The 12,369-nt window shown below is 35.7% G+C and overlaps 1 protein-coding gene across 1 annotated transcript in view; it reads left to right on the top strand.

The window, feature by feature from the left end:
• The first annotated feature begins 8,776 nt into the window (after nt 1-8,776).
• Nucleotides 8,777-12,369, top strand: part of Fhl5 (four and a half LIM domains 5) — a 44,081-nt gene continuing 40,488 nt past the window's right edge. The window contains exon 1 of the mRNA XM_047559733.1: nt 8,777-8,948. The gene's annotated coding sequence lies outside the window, so the exon portion shown is untranslated. The remainder of the gene's footprint in view (nt 8,949-12,369) is intronic.

Below are 12,369 nucleotides of genomic sequence, written 5' to 3'. Positions count from 1 at the left end.
ATTGACTGGGAATACAAATCATATCTTAATAATAACCCTGAATGTTAATGGCCTGAATTCATCAATCAAAAGACACAGACTGGTAGATTGGATTAAAAAGAAAAATCCAACAATATGCTGCCTGCAAGAGACTCATCTCATACAAAGAGACACCCATAGACTAAAGGTGAAAGGATGGGAAAAAACATACCAGCAAAAAAGTTGGAGTATCCATCCTCATTTCAGATAATGTGGACTTCAAAACTAGTCAGAAGGGATAAAGAAGGACATTACATGCTGCTTAAGGGAAGCATAAATCAGCAAGATATAACAATCATAAATATCTATGCCCCGAACATTGGCTCATCCATGTACGTCAAACAAATCCTTCTCAATTCCAGAAATCAAATAGACCACAACACAATAATACTAGGCGATTTTAACACACCTCTCTCACCACTGGATAGATCGTCCAAACAAAAATTGAATAAAGAAACTATAGATCTCAACAACACAATCAACAATTTAGACTTAACAGACATATATAGAATATACCATCCAACAAAGAACGAATACACTTTCTTCTCAGCAGCACATGGATCCTTCTCTAAAATAGACCATATTTTATGCCACAAAGCTACTGGCAGCAAATACAAGAAGATATACTACCTTGTACTCTATCAGATCATAATGGATTGAAATTAGAAATAAATGACAGAATAAAAAACAGAAACTTCTCCAATACCTGGAGATTAAATAATACACTATTATATGATGAATGGATAACAGAAGACATCAGGAGAGAAATAAAAAAATTCTTAGAAGTAAACGAGAACAAAGACACATCATATCAAAATCTCTGGGACACTATGAAAGCAGTACTTAGAGGAAGATTTATTTCATGGGGTGCATTCAAAAAAAGAAGTAGAAATCAACAAATAAATGACTTAACACTACAGCTCAAAGCGCTAGAAAAAGAAGAGCAGACCAATACCAAAAGTAGTAGAAGACAGGAAATAGTTAAAATCAGAGCCGAAATCAATGAAATCGAAACAAAAGAAACAATTGGAAAAATTAACAAAATAAATAGTTGGTTCTTTGAAAAAATAAATAAAATTGATAAACCCTTAGCCACACTAACAAAGAGAAAGAGGGAGAAAACTCAAATTACTAAAATTCGGAATGAACAAGGAAACATCACAACAGACACGAGTGAAATACAAAACATAAGTAGAAGCTATTTTGAAAATCTATACTCCAACAAAACAGAAAACCTCGAAGACATCAACAAATTTCTAGAGACAAATGAATTACCTAAATTGAATGAGGAGGACATACACAACTTAAATAAACCAATTTCAAGCAATGAACTAGAAGAGGTCATCAAAAGCCTACCAACAAAGAAAAGTCCAGGACCAGATGGGTTCTCAGCCGAGTTCTACAAAACCTTTAAAGAAGAGTTCATTCCAATACTCCTCAAACTATTCCATAATCTTATTCTTCATTGCGGAGTAATATTCCATTGTATATATATGCCACAGTTTCTTTATCCATTCATCAACTGAAGGGCATCTAGGTTGGTTCCACAATCTGGCTATGGTGAATTGAGCAGCAATGAACATTGATGTGGCTGTATCTCTGTAGTATGCTGATTTTAAGTCCTTTGGGTATAGGCCAAGGAGTGGGATAGCTGGGTCAAATGGTGTTTCCATTCCAAGCTTTCTGAGGAATCTCCACACTGCTTTCCAGAGTGGTTGCACTAATTTGCAACCCCACCAGCAATGTATTGATTATTTCAATAGATGCAGAAAAAGCATTCGATAAAATATAGCATCCCTTCATGCTCAAAACACTAGAAAAAATTGGGGTAGTGGGAACATTCCTTAACATTATAAAGGCAATCGACGCTAAGCCCATGGCTAATATCATTCTAAATGGTGAAAAACTGAAAGCGTTTCCCCTAAAAACTGGAACAAGGCAGGGATGCCCTCTTTCACCACTTCTATTCAACATCGTCCTTGAGACTCTAGCCAGAGCAATCAGACAAACCAAAGAAATTAAAGGGATATGAATAGGAAAAGAAGAACTCAAACTATCCCTGTTCGCTGATGACATGATTATATATTTAGAGGAACCTGGAAATTCCACCAGAAAACTTTTAGAACTCATAAGTGAATTCAGTAAAGTAGCAGGTTACAAGATCAATGCTCATAAATCCAATGCATTTTTATACATAAGTGATGAATCTTCAGAAAGAGAAATTAGGAAAACTACCCCATTCACAATAGCATTGAAAAAAATAAAATACTTGGGAATCAATCTCACAAAAGAGGTGAAAGACCTCTACAGTGAGAACTACAGAACACTAAAGAAAGAAATTGGGCTGGGGAGATAGCTCAGGTGGTAGAGTGCTTGCCTTGCGTGCACAAGGCCCTGGGTTCGATCCCCAGCACCGCAAAAAAAAAAAAAGAAAGAAATTAAAGAAAACCTTAGAAGATGGAAAGATCTCCCATGTTCTTGGATAGGAAGAATTAATATTGTCAAAATGGCTATACTACCTAAAGTGCTATACAGATTCAATGCAATTCCAATTAAAATCCCAATGATGTTCCTTGCAGAAATAGAGCAAGCAATTATGAAATTCATCTGGAAGAATAAAAAACCTAGAATAGCTAAAGCAATCCTCAGTAGCAAGAGCGAAGCAGGGGGTATTGCAATACCAGATCTTCAACTCTACTACAAAGCAATAGTAACAAAAACGGCATGGTATTGGTACCAAAATAGACATGTAGATCAATGGTACAGAATAGAGGACATGGACACAAACCCAAATAAATACAATTTTCTCATACTAGACAAAGGTTCCAAAAATATGCAATGGAGAAAAGATAGCCTCTTCAACAAATGGTGCTGGGAAAACTGGAAAACCATATGCAATAGAATGAAATTAAACCCCTGTCTCTCACCCTACACAAAACTCAACTCAAAATGGATCAAGGACCTCGGAATCAGACCAGAGACCCTGCATCTTATAGAAGAAAAAGTAGGTCCAAATCTTCAACTTGTTGGCTTAGGATCAGACTTCCTTAACAGGACTCCCATAGCACAAGAAATAAAAGCAAGAATCAACAACTGGGATAGATTCAAACTAAAAAGCTTTCTCTCAGCAAAGGAAACTATCAGCAATGTGAAGAGAGAGCCTACAGAGTGGGAGAATATCTTTGCCAACCATACCTCAGATAGAGCGCTAATTTCCAGAATCTATAAAGAACTCAAAAAACTCTACACGAAGAATACAAATAATCCAATCAACAAATGGGTTAAGGAAATGAACAGATACTTCACAGAAGAAGATGTACAAGTAATCAACAGATATATGAAAAAATGTTCAACATCCCTAGTAATAAGGGAAATGCAAATCAAAACTACCCTAAGATTTCATCTCACCCCAATTAGAATGGTGATTATCAAGAATACAAGCAACAATAGGTGTTGGCGAGGATGTGGTGAAAAAGGAACACTCATACATTGCTGGTGGGGTTGCAAATTAGTGCAGCCACTCTGGAAAGCAGTGTGGAGATTCCTCAGAAAGCTTGGAATGGAAACACCATTTGACCCAGCTATCCCACTCCTTGGCCTATACCCAAAGGACTTAAAATCAACATACTACAGAGATACAGCCACATCAGTGTTCATTGCTGCTCAATTCACCATAGCCAGATTGTGGAACCAACCTAGATGCCCTTCAGTTGATGAATGGATAAAGAAACTGTGGCATATATATACAATGGAATATTACTCCGCAATGAAGAATGATAAAATTATGGCATTTGTAGGCAAATGGATGAAATTGGAGAATATCATGCTAAGTGAGATAAGCCAATCTCAAAAAACTAAAGGACGAATGATCTCGCTGATCAGCGGATGAGGACATATAATGGGCGGTGGGAGGGGTTAGCATTAGGTTTAGGGTTAGGTGTAGGATTAGGGATAAGGAGAGCGGTAAGAATGAAGGAAAGAAGGACTGTATAGAGGGAAAAGAGGGGTGGGAGGGGTGGGGGGGAAGGAAAAAAAATAAACATCATTGCCCTATGTAAATGTATGATTACACAAATGGTATGCCTTGACTCTATGTACAAATAGAGAAACAACATGTATCCCATTTGTATACAATAAAAAAAAAAAAGAACTAACTTAAGTGAGTTGGGTGAATGTGGAAGGGTGAAGTTTTGCTTTCTTTCACTAAAATCAGTAACATTTGTAACATTTCTCCAGTAGAGATGGGATGTGAAATAAAAACATACATAAACTTTCTCTCAGATATATGTTTTCTTTAAAATCTGGGAATACTATTAAAGTGGCTATTAATATGACCTACAATAACAAGTTGCTCTGCCTTGAGGGCCACACTAAGCAAATGAGATAATAAATAGAAGCTAGAAGAGACATATTCCATCCTAAAAAAGAAACCCTGACTTGAGACTTTAAGGGGAAAAAAAATTATTCCACTTACACCATAAAAAGGAACAATTGCAACAAGTATTAAATTTCTGTACATTTCTAGTGTTATGTTTGTTTTACCACACTTGCCCCTAATTGCATCTCTGTGTCTTTTCAGTGTAATAAGAACGTGGTGTTTGTTTTGAGGAGCAGGATCGACAGGGTTATGTTGATGGTGGAATAGAAGAGAGGACTTGGTGAATTTAAAACCTCAGCTCAGTAACTTCCCAAATTTAGAAATCTTGTGTGATGTTAAATACTAGAAATACAAATGTAAATTTTTAAAATATACCTTACTTTCAAGTTGATGGCAAGAATCAACTGTTCCAGTGTTTTGACAGAAGTGAAAAGAGGATGCTATGAGAAAAGAAATGAAATTAAAACTTTTTCAAAGAAAAGATGTGGATATGATCCCCACAACTGAGTCCTGAAAGAAAAAAGTAGGATTAACTTCAAACGAATGGAAGAAGGGGAAAGAAGGTACTTCTGGAAAATGAGGTGCAGAAGTAATAACATGAATTAACATGAATAATGAAACATTTGGGGAACCCTAAAGGTGGAGATATGAAAGGTAATCTGGGGAAGTGTAGTGTAAGATGAAGAGAGACCAAAGGGGAATCATTAAATGCCCTATGTACTAAGCTAAAAGGTTTTAAGCATTATCCTGAACATATGCATACCTTTTAAAAGAGTATATTAGCCAATGAAGTAAGGTGATTAGATTGAAGTGATCTTCCATTCTGGAAGGCAATTTGATAAATTAATCTTTTAAAATGCACACATTATTTATAAAATCAATGTTTTTCTTTACTGAGAAAACGTGGACCAAATATGTACAAGCCTTTTTCTCATTCTCTGTTAGAAGAAGAATACATACACTGTCTCCCATAAAAAGGAAACTGTCTTCTTGACTGAAATATTTTTGTTTATTCACATGCTAACAATCAAAGGAAAATCCTTCATTCAACTAGTCAGGCTGAAACAAAAGTCCCAAAGTTTGTCTTTTATGTTTCTTGTTATTCTATATAAAGAAGTAAAAGCACTTCATCAAACTGTTTTTCTACTGGGTTTGTAGCCCTCGATCTAACTCTATTATATAAGTAATATTGGATAAGTGCTTGAAGGCATGGCATAAGGCTAGTGTACAAAATATGGTTGTTTACGTAGTACCTAATAAATGTAAATAAGCCAAAAGCGAATATGCTATATTTTTCTTCCTCCCTTTTTCCTGCCTAAATCTGTAAATTTTGGTATTGAAGAAAACAACTAGAGGGGAGAAAAGGAGCACTATTCTATTATATATTTCATTATATTGCAACTATTATTCACATCACTTTAAAATATAACATTCTATTGATTTGGAAAATCATATTAAGTGAAAAATGATAGGATTCACTCCCCCAAAATATGGCATCTTGACATCTAAGAAAACTGCAGAAGCAGGAGGGTCTACCACCTTCTTCCATCCTTCTCCCCTGAAGCAGGTCATAAGATCTTCATTCAAGAGATACCCTCTCTGTACCTTGAGAAAAGGTACATCCTTATCTCTAAAGACAAGGACATGGAGAAGAATCTGGACAAACAGGCCTTAATTGCTATGTTTTCCTCAGAAAACATATGGTTTTATTACCATTAGCTCATACCTCCCCTTTGTTCAAGCATACTTCACAAGAACCCACTCTTCATTAGACCTAAAATACAAAAACTCTTCAAGTCTTCATTACTGAAAGCTACTCTATCATGTAAAATTTAAATAAATTTTTATACTTCTTTCTTTTTAATTCACCTTTTGTTACAGGGGCCTCAGCCATTAACCTAGCAAGGGGAAAGATATTTCTTGTCCCCCATAATTACACACAATGTGGTGGTTTTTTAATTAAATATCTCATAAATGTATAACTATAAAACTATACATATATATATAAACCTTTACACAAACACAAAAACAATTCTTTGTATAGTTAACGTAAATACACATACATAAAATTTTTCAGAGACATGCAAATATTTTGGCTATGTTTTTCTCTTAAGAGCAAGCCATTTTAAACTTTCCTTACATATTTTTTCAATTCTTGTTTGATTTTCTGCAGGAAGCATTTTTATAATTCAATAAATTGAAATTTTTTAAATAAATATTCTACATCATTAGATGTAGAGAAAAAATAGGAGAATAGAGTGAGGCAGATGTAAATTGTTTTAGGATTAATACAATAATCTATGTAAGAAATGTGCAGACAGGAATAAGGGCAAATTTGAGAGATGCCATTTAATAAAGTGTAACCAACAGAGGTTGGGTAATATGAAGAAGAATATGATAATACACTTGTGCCTATTTGATATGGAACACCACCAAGAGTGCAGAGAAGCACACTGAACAGAGGAAGCTCTAGGGAAATGAGGGGAGGAAAGGGAGGGAATATAAACCAGAAGCATGTAACTTAGTGAGACTAAGGGAAGAGAATTTAAAAAAAAAAAAAAGAAGATATGACCAGAGATGAGAAATTATTTATATGATTAAAGACTGTGCTGGTTATTAATTGTCTAGGATCTTAATGAAGGCTTTTGGTGAAGTGGTGCAAGTGAAAGACAAATTTCAGTAATTCAAGAAAAACAGAGGACATCCCAGCCCCAAAGTAACAAAGTCAAACAACCAAGTACTGAAAACTTTGAAACTATGAACCAAAATAAATATTTTCCCATATCAAAAAAAAAAAAAAAAAAGAAAAAAACAGAGGAGATTAAAAAGTTGAATCAGTGAGTGTAGATATCCCTCTGAGGAAGCATGTGTATAAACCAGGACAGTGACCCATAACTAGTGGGGACAGACGAACTTTTACATCTCTAAGACTCTGCTTCCTTGCCTACAAGAGGAGAAAAATAATGCCTGTTTAGCAGTGGCATCATTGGATTAAGATCAGTTACTGATGAAATGTACTTGGGTCCTTTTACTCAATTGGAATTTATTGCTAATCATGTTTTCATTTTCATAATGTCTTAATCATCAAAGTCAAGTAAATAACAAAGCATAGTTCTAATTGGCCCTGCATTTCCCTAAATGTTTTAGTGTATCCAGCTGAGTTGACCTCAGGAAATGTTAACATGCTTTAGTACTTAGAACATACTTTAAGTATCATCTGGGAATAAATGTCATTAAGGCGGAGTATTTCCTCAGTCATCCCACCTTCTTCCTGATGTGAATTACTTCTCAAACCTTTCTTCAGATCAAGCTCTTGACATCTCCAGCTACTTTTTATGTTTTGAATTGAAGATTTCAAAAGACCAGATGAGTTTGTCTTTAAATGAAGTCACACAGACATGGATATGACATAACAATAGTTGCCAACTCATAAGCAGGTAGGCAAAAGTACATGCTGCAGATGCAGAAAGCAGGCAACTACCTCGCATTCAAATCAAAGTCAAGGTTCAAAGTTCCCAAATTTCCCAAGAAAGAAGTGATAGAGGCCACAAGCCAGGACCAATCTCTCAGCTACCAAGAATTCCACAGGTGAGAACATAGACATATTATGTCTTCCAGATAGTTCAACAGAAAAGATTCAACCATTTCTAACCTAAAAGGAAGGTTCTGACAGTCACCAAAAACCAAAACCCAAATAGATTTTTAGTCAGCTTTTTCATTGCTGTGACCAAAAGACCTGGCAAGAACAATTAGAGAAGGAAAAGTTTATTTTGGGGCTCACAGTTTCAGGGTCTCAATTCATAGATGACCAACTCCATTCCTCTGGGTCTGAGAGGAGGCAGAACATCATGGTGGAAGGGTGCTTAACAAAAACAAAATATAAACCAAAGGCACACCCCAGGGACCAACCTCCTCCAGCCATGCCCTACCTGTCCACCATTACCACTCAAGTTAATCCCTATCAGGGGTTTAATGCACTGTTTAGGTTAAGTCTCTTATAACCCAATCATTTCATCTCTAAACTTGCCTGCGTTGTCTTACACATGAGCTTTTGAGGGCACCTAATTTGAAATGATAACACAGATTAATCAAGAAACAGAAAATACATCATCTTGTCAGAGGATTTTTATAGGCCCTCAATTTAGCATAGTCCTTGGACATTTCTCAAGTGTGTAAGTGTTCATATGAATGTTGTATATTTTAAACTTTTTGGAGCCCATCCAGATATTTCAAATACTAATCCTGGAAGAATTTCCCTTTAAGGATATCCTGCAGAGAATTGGTTACTTTGTAATTTTAAGTACAAATTGACAAGGAGTAATTTTTCAGTCCAGTAGGAGTCAGCTTTGTGCATCTCACAAAGACTGGAGGAAACACAGGGATCCTATTTTTCCCACAAACTTAAAAAAGCTGCAGTTGGGAGGGATCTTCAGTGCTGGTGGCCCCTCTGTTCCTTTTGGAGTTGATGTATGCATTCGAAGGGAAAAGAAATCATTATATATTCTCCTTTCATGCTCTTTTAAGTCACACGAAGAAGCTGCTTTAAGAAAAAGTGAGTTTTCACCCCCTACTGTTTCCTTTGTGTTTGGTTTTTGCTGTGTTTTGACTTCTTGAATTCTTTGAAGGATGAGAGATTTTTATAAACTTTCCAGTGACTGCTTAAGAGAAAACTTTTATTCATCTAGTAAGTATATACTTGTAGTTTCGTAACCGTTTGAACCAACAGTTACTGAATTGAATATAACTGAGCTGTCCAGACTTCTCATTTTGATGGTGTAAGTATGGAGGCAGCAGAGGGGCAGATAACTCTGGAGGTGACTTCTGAGTTTTTGTATTGCCTTCATACATGGGCATAGTTTCACTGTGCAAAAAAAGGGGAGAGAGGAAATTCTGGGTTTTATTTGGCTTAGTTTTTTTTTTTTTTTTTAATAAATAGCATTATCACTGAGGATATTTTGTTACTGAATTTATATTTCCAGAGTATATTTTAAAGTCGCTTATGGACTTTTAACTAAAAGGAGTTAATGAGATTCTTGCTATTTTCAAGAAAAATCTGCCTCGTTTCCAGAAACAGGCATATAACAATTCATAATCTCAGGCTCCTAAAATTTAATGAAAATATCTGTGCCACACCATGCAGATATGTAATGCACCCCATTAATGTAAAATGCTTCTATTTAAAACTGAGATAGCATTATTTAGGCAGAACACATGCATCCCATTTGTTTCTAAGCTTCCTCTCTCGTTATTTCGGATATGCTTTCTTCGGTGTCTGTCATCCATTTGAAAACCAAATGCAGCTTCTCGGTTGTCAGTTTGGATTTCAGAACTGTGAAAACTGAAAGGAATCATTAATAAAATGTGTAATTCTTCTACATAAAATGTAAGAAAATCCTCACAATCCTGTTGGCTATCATTTCGCATCCGCAATGCTGTCATGTGTAAATTACTTTTACTGGCAAAGTATGTGGATTAAAATATAACACAAATATTGTAAACAAGTATCATAGAAGAGATTTCTTAACATATGTGTTATGATATATGCCTGAAGCCATGATCCAAAATTGCTTGAAGGGAAAGGAAAACTTTGATGCCTGTTTTCTACATGTGTTCTGCCTTGCCTTTATGCCAATTCTGGGACTGTTCTACCTAAACAAGAGTGGCAGATTTGTGTTTTAATGTAACAGCACCTCACTGACAAGCTTACCTCTTGTGTTTATTATACTTGCCAACAACATTTTGAGTAAAACTGGATTAATTTGGGTTTCTTAGGCAAGCCTAGAAATTTTTCTTATAACATTGAAAATAAGTGTCTATGTAGATTTTAGAGAAGTTCTGATTTTTTTGTTTGTTTGTTTTTTTGTTTTTTTGGTTTGTATGTTTGTTTTCAGTCTAGGAATTGTGATCACTTTTGAAATAAAAACCAAATCCTAGGACTCACAGGGAAGTTTTAAATCAGATGTCAGTCAAACAAGTTTGTATTTCCCTATTCTTATAATTACCTTTTTTCCTCTCTGGTTGTCATTTTTCTTACCTTTTAGTATTTTATATGAGATTTTGAAGAGAAGGAGGGGGAGAAAAGGGAGAGGACTCCTTCTTTCCTATCAAAACACCTCCAGTCCTCTCCAAATGACCGACTTGAGCATTTATCTATCTACATCAGACCAAGTTGGTATCATAGATCCCCTTAAGAATCTGATAGAATCAATGAACTTTTCTCCCAGGGCAGAGAGGGGAATGAACACAATGGTGGGGAGGGACATTAAGGGCAAACCAGTAAAAAATTTGCACATAGACTTCGCCCTGGAATGCTTTCCAAAATGCCCATGTTATTTATGATTTCCCTCCCCTGTCCCTTTGATCCTGGCTAAACAGCTCTGCATGACTGTCTCACAATACTCTGAATACTCATCATAATCTAAAGGTAAACTAGTCATTTCTTTCACTCCCCTCTCTTCTCCCCTCATTTATGCCCTCATACAATAAATGACACAGCATCCAATCAATCACTAAAACTGTGGATGAATTAACTTCTTCCTTTTTTAATTCACATGCCAAATATAAATCCAAGTTCTGTCATTGTTACCTCTGAAATTCACCTACTTCCTTCATCTCTACCAGCACCCTATTTCACCCTGCCATCTTCTTTCACTTGGTTAACAAAAGTCTTTTAACCGGTCTTCTGCCTCTAGAATCGTTCTCTTCCACTGTACCCTCCATAATAAATATATATAGCACCCAAATTCCTTCTCAGGGAATTCATTCTCAGAGAAGCAATACAGTGGCTTACCCCAAATCTCATCAAAATTTAAGGTGCTCAGAATCACTTCCTGATTTTTTGTTAAAAATGCAAATTCTGGTTTTGTAGATCTGGGTATGTGTCTGAGCTCTTGAGTTTCTAATAAGATCCTAGGTGGTGTTGATACTATGGGTTCATGGATTACATTGAGAAGCAAGGATTTAGGATATGCTATTTTGTGCTAGACTGGCTGAAGTTCAAATGACAGTTTTGCCACCTATAACTTCAGAGAACTTAGAGAAGTCATTTAGCCTCTGTGTTCCTGGTTTTCTTTGTCTATAAAATGGAGATCACAGTGGTGTACCTCTTAAGTTTGATGTGACAAATGAATATATTGATATTAAAATTATTTACAGTAGTGCCTGGCACCAAGTGCTATTTTAGTGCTAGTTACTATTATTACAAGTCAAGACTGCATAATTTAGCCTTTACATTTTTTTTAACTGTTACTACTTGACTGATACATGCATGCACTTGTGCACGTGCGCGCACACACACACATATAAAAAAAAAAAAACTTTTCAGCCACACTGAATGATCTTTAGCAAATGAAGAACAGGGCAAATGCTTCTTTTCTCTCAGGCTTTCCTAGGTATTATTCTGCAAATCACTGAGTGTGACCTAACTCACCTTAACTTACTCTCACCTTTCAGGTCTCAGCTTAGGTGCTGAAGTCCCTTGTAGTATTGAACAACCACTTCCCATCCAGTTATGTTCTTGTGTATTCTCATAATACCAGTATGCCCCTGTTGGACACATTATAATCTAATTTCTTTGTGTATCCTATAAGAGCATGGGACTGTGACAATTACCATCAAATTTCCAGCATCCTACATACTCCTTTGCAAGGCATGGGTGGTCAATAAAGAATGAATGCATTCTAAACACATTTTTAAAGTCCTCTAAAATGGGAAATAGAGACTGGAACAAAAAGCTTTAAGATCTGTTTGGTTTTTTAAAAGGAAGTAATGTTTAGAATAGGTTGATTTTCTCTCCAAATGCTATCTCTGTGTTAGACTGAGCCCAATGGAAAAAAAAATTAAACACCTAACCTAACAAATATATAGATTTACATATGTATACATATAAATGGGATATCTTCATTTATTCCACTAGTATTAGGTTATGAAGGACACTGAAAACACTGTACGTGGCACGAAAATGGCTGTTCTCT

This window comes from Sciurus carolinensis, chromosome 7 (genome assembly GCF_902686445.1).
Source record: "Sciurus carolinensis chromosome 7, mSciCar1.2, whole genome shotgun sequence".
Lineage (NCBI taxonomy): Eukaryota > Metazoa > Chordata > Mammalia > Rodentia > Sciuridae > Sciurus > Sciurus carolinensis.
This window is presented reverse-complemented; position numbering and strand designations above follow the sequence as displayed.